Source organism: Castor canadensis, chromosome 16 (assembly GCF_047511655.1).
Source record: "Castor canadensis chromosome 16, mCasCan1.hap1v2, whole genome shotgun sequence".
Lineage (NCBI taxonomy): Eukaryota > Metazoa > Chordata > Mammalia > Rodentia > Castoridae > Castor > Castor canadensis.
Window position 1 is genome coordinate 19673625 of NC_133401.1, and position 7145 is coordinate 19680769.

General features: G+C 36.7%; 1 pseudogene; it reads right to left on the reverse strand.

Moving 5' to 3' along the window:
- Positions 1-4828: 4828 nt before the first annotated feature.
- LOC141410400 (vomeronasal type-1 receptor 3-like) lies at positions 4829-5772 on the reverse strand (annotated as a pseudogene).
- Positions 5773-7145: the final 1373 nt, after the last annotated feature.

Sequence of the window (7145 nt, forward strand, 5' to 3'; positions counted from 1 at the left end):
TGTGACCCTACAGCACAAGGATAAGACATAGTTATAAACAGGTATGGTTTGATATGGAACCTATTTTGCATTTAAACCTTCTTGTAAGAGATTAAAAGTGCTGAATTTTGTACTGCTAGGTATTTCTTGAGCAATATAGAATGGAATCTAAAAGTAATGAGACCAAATACTCTTCATATACAATCCAGGTTAATAAATAGAAGACTGCCTATACCCTAAACATGTAAAAATATGTCCTTCTAAATTAATATATTCTTCTCTTTCCAGTCTGGACAAATACTCCTACAGGTCCTATTCACTCCTTAGTTGTTTTATAGGACTTTATTCTTCTACAAACGAACACACACTATTTTGTTTTTTTTATAAATATCCATATTGTAAGGATGGCATCATGCTTCTATTAATGCTTTTCAAAAGTAAAATTTTACATTGAAATATGGATCTTTATACTAATAAGAGATTGTTATGCAGCTACTGCTAGTTCATATCATGTCATTTTATAAACAGATTGTTAAATTCCACTTATTTTTATTAGTGTATATTAATTGTAGAAAGGATTTTCACTGTACACTGATATTTTGAAATATACATATCGTGTACCATGATCAAATTAACCACCTGAGTTACTCCTTCTCGTCCTCCTCACTCATTCTTATGGTAGCAAATGTTTAATTATATTTACTTATTTTCTCTGATTGAAACATTCACAAGGAATTGTTCTTTGTGATTACTGTAAAGAAATGACTTAGGTTGGTTTGTGGGATCCACACAAACGTGACTATTTACTGACATTAAGGTAGATGTATCCCACAGTGAGCAGGCTCTGGATAAGGACCCCTCTACTTCTTAGTTTCCTGACTGCATCTTGGTGGGCAACAATCACAGGAGAAGTCTTACAATCAAAGTTTTGGCTTGGATTGGGGAGCAGAAATTTCTGCATTATTATATCTCTTTAATATAAGCAGACTCAGAAAGACAAATACCACATTTTGTTTCAAATATCAAATCTAGACCTAAAAAAGAAAATATGACATGAAAGCAAACAGAGACGGTGATGCAGGTGAGTTGATCAGTGTACTGTACATGCATGGATGAAAATAAAGAATGAAATTCATAAAAATCATTAAAAAGTAGGGGGAGAAGTGAAAAGAGAGTTATAGATGGATAAATTGTTCCCCATATGCATGTATGGACACATTAAAAGGAAATCTATTGGTACAATTAAAATGTGCTGATAAAAATACAGAGGCATTGTAACAAAAACAACATGGTACAAAATAGACAGGAAGACAAGTGGAGGAGAACAGAAGACATGGAAATATTCTCACACAACTGCAGTCATCTGATTCTTGACAAAGGAGCCAAAAACCTGCATTGGATAAAAAGACAGTCTTTTCATCCAGTGGTGCTGTGAAAACTGGTTATCTACTTATAGAAGACTGTAACTGAGCTCCCATATCTCACCCCATACAATAATAAATTTTAAATGGATCTAAGATTTTAATGAAACTTTGAAACTACTGCATGAAAACATAGGGAAACCCAGGAATGGCAAAAGGAGAGGGTGATGGAGGGTGAACATGACTAATGTGCTTTATGTGCATTATGAAAATAGAATAATGAAACCCATTTATAATTATTTTCTAAGGGTTCAAAAGAGTAATAGAAGGGGTGAATTTGATCAAATTACATCATGTACATGTGTGGAAATATCACAATGAAACCACTTCTGCAATTCACAGACACTGATAAGAATCAGGTAAGTTAAAACTACTAAGAACAGAGTGAAAAGAGAGTTGACAGGGAGAGGGGAAAAAAGAAAACAGAACAGTGGAATAACAGTACAGGAAAAAGAATAATAACAGAATAAAAATGTGAGGAAAAGAAAAAAGATTTAAAACATCTGATTACAATATACAGAAAAATGATGTAAAAGTAACAGACAAATAAAAATAACAACATAAAAGATTTTAAAATAAGTAAAAACAATACTGAAATACACTAAGAAGGAAAAAAATGAATAATGAAGAACTAGAGACACTTCATTCTGTTCCTCTGAGATTGTGCTGTGCCAGGTGGAGGGGTGGTGGTGAGTCTTGGATGGAGTCCACTATAGTTCCTACTGTGTTCAGGCTGGTGCTTGAGGGCTGAGGGTGGAGGGACATGCCAGTCATGCTCAGGTGACAGCTCTGGGCTACATTCACTTTAGAACCTTCCCTTCTTTACATATGAAAATCTGCTATGGGGTCCAGTGAGCTTGACATGACATGGAGACATGCAAGGCAGGTTCCCCCTCATCCTGGACATCCCCCTGTTTGTGTATACAGGGTCTGAAAATGCTCAAATCCAGGGGAGGCCATCACTTGCATCAGAGAGTAAGGGAAGCAAAGAGAGCACTGAAATGTGCATTGGAGACCAAACCAAGGGATCCAGGCACTCTGCCTACCAGGGGTTCTCAGTGCTTTCAGTCCACAGTGGGAGGGAGGAGGCTGGGGAGTCGTAGAGATTTGCTGTACCTGGAGTCAATTCTCAGTCCTGCTCATCAGCCAAGTACTGGAGGCAAGAGGCAGCACCACAGGCCAAGCAACCTGCTGGGCATGGCTCATGCTCCTGTTTTTAGTCACTGCATATTCCTCACACAATGGGGCTCATCTGCAATTCATATGCCTCCCCACCAACAAGACTCTGTGGAGGCTGTCTCCAAGCTCCCAGACTTGTGATTGTACATTGTTTTCAGGTCCCAGGAGGAGAGGAGCTCAATCACAAAGAATAGGCCCTCTCTCAAGATGGCACTTGGCTACATTACTCCAAGTTATGGGAGTGACACAGTGGAGTTTCTCCCATGCTTGACGGACTCACATAGGAATTCATTATTACACAAAATACTAACATTGTAATTCTTATGAATATGAATTATAAACATGAGTGCAAGCTTTATTTTTTCTGTGCTTTTGTTTTGGTGTGCTTTTTACTATGTAGCAGCTATGGTCTAGGTTTTCATCATGAGTAGGGACAAAGAGGTACCCTACTGTTGTCTCAGCAGAGGACAGACAATTTGGCTGTGTCTCTGCTTCCATCTTTGATATAATTCTCTTCACCCACAGGACTGTTGCTTCTGGACCAGCTCTGCACCTGAGCACCAGAAAACAGATGCAGAAGAGTGATGGGATCTGTGAGAGGCCCAGCAGCAAGAGCTAAAGGACAGGCTTCAGTATGATCTCAGTGTCCACCACAGGCATAGCACTGACCTTGAACAATTAAGCAGGACAGGCTGCATATACCTTATCCCGAAATACTTGGGAATAGCCCATGAAATGGTTTGGATGTCAGATTTTTCCATACTTTCTTTAAAACATATATTTATATGTTACATATGTATATATAATGACATATTGTTATAGGTCCCATACAAACACAAAATTCATTTGTTTTGGTATCCCTTATATGCATAGCCTAAAGTTGATGGTACACAATATTTCAGAAAGCTTGTGTTTTGACTGATACCCATCACATGAGGTCAGACATAGATCTTTCTACAATGTGCTGAGATGTTGAAAGACTTAAGAAAACACTGAGATGTGGTATATGTGACATAAAGTTTATTGAACTAAGAATGAAGCTATAAGGGATATAAATTTATAAACAGAGAAGGGCATAGAGGAAATAAACTTACAAACACAGTCAAATGCCCAGTGCATCCAGACTAGACAAGTAGTGACTCTGTCCTTCAGAACACTTCACCAGATAGTCCACTGGTGAACAGGGTGGACAGGGGTAACTCCACCCCTCATGGCTCCTCAATAATAATAATAACCCTTTCCACAACACTACCCTGGCAGACCCAATGATGGGAGGCTAGACTCAGAGCACTGTGCCTTGCCACCATGTTGCTTTACTGTACTGTTTACCACAAGAATGAGGGGTTTTTTTATTGTTTTGCTGGGTGGGAGTACATTGTAGCATTTACCAATTTCTTATACTGTATCAAATGTATCATACATGATTCACCCCTTCCACTGCTCTCTTTCATCCTCCTTCTGGATGGGATTTCATAGCTTACATAGCACAGACATTAGTGTCATTAACTTGCTACCTTGCATTGTCTTTTTATTATCAGCATTCCAAAGAATAATTGACTTAGCATTCTCTCAGGGGGATGATTCCTTCTACAGATGGCACTGGCTTGCTGAGTTCCCAGCATAATTGGATTTATTTTCAGAGTTCTTATATCTATATTTGTATATCCTACATTGTGCTCCTTATTTCATTCAGCAGTTTATTTGTAATATCTTGGAAACCATTCAGCTGTTTGTTCATGTCCTCTGTATTTCATTGATTGTTCTAATAATATGAAATTTGTATACTGTCCCATGAGTTACTATGCTTCATTATTTACATCACTAATATATGTACAACCACTAGAGCCAGAATATATAAAGTACACAGTATTGAGCTAGGAAAATGGATTTGTTGAATGACACAAAGAAAATCAATTCAAGCAGAGTTTAGAACAAGAAACAAGAACCCTAAGTAGAATTTTAAGTTTTCCACTAGCAGTGGAAAACTGATTCTAGAATAGAATCAGTTCAATAATATAGGTGAAATATATTCATTTACCAAAAGTTAAATAAGTAATCAAGAAGAAAAACATTAATATATGTATATACCTTTTATTCATTCTGAGACTTAATATGAATATCCAAAATTTACAACATGTCTGAACTCAAACTACTACAGCATCAATTACTGTAAAGGCCACTGAGATTTCTTTTGTCATATACATTATCAGAGACTCTCTTCTGTTGCCAAGAAACTGTGGGGTGTCAGATCACCCACGGAATGCTCTTTGAGAACAAATACATCTCAGCATTGAAAGGAAAGAAGTGAGTAGGGAGACAATTTTATTATTCTTCACCAGAAAAAAGGGGCAGATGGTTGGGTAGGATGATGATAGAATTGCAGTAATCACCTCCAATCTTGGAATTTTCTCAGGTATAAAAATCCCATAAAGAGTTACAAAGCTGTTGGAGCAATAAAAGAACACAAACAATTCACCAGCAAAAGGATCCTGTGGGTGGCTTTGTTTTCAGGAGATGTCTGAGAGGAGACGCTGGAGCCGTGGACATGCTGGAGACTCCTGCGGTGTCTGTAGAGGAAATGCACAATGTAGAGGATGGTCCACACCATGAGGACCACAAACAGGAGATCTAGAGTCAATATAACACTCAATGGTGACCCTGAATTGGGGTCTCCAAATTGCCTATTTTGACAATATGCATGAGAATATTCATGACAAAAAAGGGTAAAATTGGTTTTAGCTATTACATTTTCAAAGAGGAAGACATATAGCAGCATATTCATGAGCCAGGAAAAAAGTAAAGAGGCAAAATACATATGGATAGTTGGGATTTAAGCCATGCCCACTTTGAATTTCTTGGACTGATAGTGATGGCTTGAAATGCACTCAAGTAAGAGGTAGTACAGATGGAAAGACCATGGGTAACTCTAAATAGATACAAAACTACCTTACAACCTGCATCACCCAAAAAATGTTTTACTCCAAAGGATGACATGATGTCTGGTATCAATCCGAATATGATAGGCAATGTGTTGACCATAGTCAGGTACATGAAAATTATATATATGGGATTCTTCAAATGAGGCTGAAATAAGAAGATGCACACATATAACAAAAACAGCAATGTTTCCCATGATACCAAAACAAAACTGAAATATGAGGAACAACCCAAATATTGTGCTACCTGCAAACATTACTTTAGAAAGCTTTAACATTTATTGTGCAAATCCAATGAAAAACAAATGGATTGTATTGTATGACTTTTTAAAAATGAAACTTGTGGAGAATATGATTGAAGTTCAGAAGGAGAGAAGAGTAGTGGAATATCCAAATCATTTATATTTCAGGCCCCCGATGTGGCACTTTAATAAACTGGATTCTGGGGATTATTGAGAACTTAGAGTTCAGAAGTGCATGTCTTGAAACAGTTAGAATTCAATGTGAGCACCATGAAGTGAATGCATATGTTAATCAGAGGACATATTGTCCTATGTGAAAGACAAATTTGCCTGATATAAGGACATTTCATTCAGAGTAGTATATTATATTTTACCTTTAAACTGTACATTAGTATGTTTTTCTAACACATGGTCACTAATATGAAGAGTTGAATTTGTACTTTACAGTTTTGATACATCACACAGCTAATGATCATTAAACATAACTGAAACAGACTTTCCAAGTGGGTAATATAGCCTGCTATTCAGATCCACAAATTGGCCAGTGATGTTCTGAACGATTCTTGCATTTATTAGTCTCATAGCACGGTGTAAATTTGCTGACCTGCAGAAAGTAGAGGCAAGATGGCTGCTTCATATTCCAGTGCACAGATGGCCCTCACAACAAGGTATTTTCTGACCCAGCAGGTAGTCATACCATGGTGAATAAACCCAGTATAACAAAAACTCCATGTAACTGGTTATTGCAATTTATGTAAAATCCACCAGTTAATCAGAATATTTTGTATGCTAATTAAGGAAGCAGAATTACTACATCTCAAGTACACTTACAATAACAATTTATTAATCTTCACATTGAAATTAATAAGGTTAAATATTAATTATTAGCCTGTATATTCACTGTATTTTGGAATATTTTACTACATTATTTGTTTGGAGGCACAATCTTCCCGAAATCTTCTTGTTTCAGTCACCAGAAATATAATCCTTTATTCCTCATTGAAGACTGTGAATTCCATACTACCATACTTCATTCTGACCAACTCCATGCTCTGTTCTCCCTCTTTACCACAACTCTCTACTTTGTCCTGAGTCTACATTACATCAGTGATATTCTCTTTATGTAGTGTGAGGAAGCAACATTAAAATTATTCATTGAATACCCACAATATTAAAGTATCATTCTTCCATAATCTCATTTATTTTACTGGCAACTTTCTAGCTTGTGATTTTAACTTGTTTGAAATTAACTTGTTTGATTTTAAACTGAGTTTAACTTGTTTGAAATGATAATGATTTATGATTGGCCAGTTATGGCCATCATCTAAATTTTGAAATGTATCTTATCTTTACTATGCCAACTGACTGTTTCAGATCACCTTTAAGTT